Genomic DNA, 1,732 nt, shown 5'->3' with positions numbered 1-1,732 from the left:
AATAATAATAATAACTAGGATCGCCCGAAATTCGACCACTTTTAAACGCTTTTTACCACTTTTATGGAAAGAATTTAAAAAAAATATGATGTTCTGCAAACGGGAACTATCGAGTTACATACGACAAAGCGATAAAGTCTATGAACACCGGGAATCAGGTCAATGGGTATTATTGGCTGGTCGACGACACCTTGCTTTGCAATGTTTAGGTCAAGACGATGATGGCTTTTTACGCAAATACAACACCAATTCAAAGTATGAAGTCTCTGCAGCAGAATTTGCCATTTGTGTAAAATACTTACTTTTTATATGAAATTTCAAAACAAATAGTGAAAAATAAATAAAAAAATTAATTAAAATGTGGTGTGCAGTCAAAAATTGCAATAATAATAATAACTAGGATCGCCCGAAATTCGACCACTTTTAAACGCTTTTTACCACTTTTATGGAAAGAATTTAAAAAAAATATGATGTTCTGCAAATCTAGAGAAAATAACCATTTAAACCATATATGTTTCATCAATATTGGTGGACAATAACATACATACTTAAAAGTGTACCAAAAAAAAAAAATGGTGATACCCGAAAAACAAATGAAGTGACATGGACACAAACTAAATATTCGGAAATTTTGCATTTTTGAATTCTTAATGATCTATCATTATGCAATTATTTTATATATTTTTCGAAATATTGTTAAATGTTATAATTTTCTATAAAAAATATCAATATTTTTGAAAATGATATCAAAGTTGTTCATAAATATGTTTGAATGAGATTTAGAAAATATATTTAATTAAAACCGTTTAAACATCTTAAAGGGGGGTCAGACGGCATGTATTGCTTGTGTTTTGTGCCATGTATTGGGACATTTTTCCATATGTAAACATGTACATACCGTGTGATCCATATGAAACTTTGTGTATGTAAAATACATGTGTATTACTCGTGACATTTTTTGCAATTAGAGCATGTTCTATTTTTGTGTGTATAACAGTGTTGTATTTTGAAATACAACACTGTGTGAGTGCAAAATAAAAAAACAAAACAAAAAATAGTAAAGAAAAATCATAACAAAATAAATTTCATTGCATTAAATATATGTATTGTGATTTAAAAATGTTTTAAATAAATATATTGTTAAAAACAACAAACATATAAACTAATAGGGTTATGTCATATGCAATTACATATGTACGTTTGATCGTGGAAATAATGAATCGTATGTATAACGTGAATTTTGACATACACATTGAATTCCATATGTATCGAATACATGTCCCAATACACAAGCAATACATGCCGTCTGACCCCCCTATTACAAAAACCGGTTTTCGGTTTTGGAAACTCTATTAAAAATGTAACAATATTTTTAAAAATTTGTCAGTTAAAAAATTAACTAGAACAAAATTAGTTAAAACATAACCAGACTTCGTGTTACTGGGGGTAACAAAGGCATTGTGTATGTTAGTCTTAACTTCGGTTTAATTTTGTTGGTGTTAACGGGAATAAACGTATTGAATTCATTTAATACTTTTAATAATTCTATGTTTATTGCAAATATTTATTAAGAGGAGAAACACGACAACACTTTTCCCTGCTGAGAAGTGTGTCGTCAGCTTACAATGAATTTCTCTATAAGAAGCAGCATTGTTTTCTTATCAGAATTTGTTTGTTTACATTTCTTTTATATCTTTCAATACACAGCTGTGAATTTATATATTATTAAGTG

This window comes from Calliphora vicina, chromosome 2 (genome assembly GCF_958450345.1).
Source record: "Calliphora vicina chromosome 2, idCalVici1.1, whole genome shotgun sequence".
Classification (NCBI taxonomy): Eukaryota; Metazoa; Arthropoda; class Insecta; order Diptera; family Calliphoridae; genus Calliphora; species Calliphora vicina.
This window is presented reverse-complemented; position numbering follows the sequence as displayed.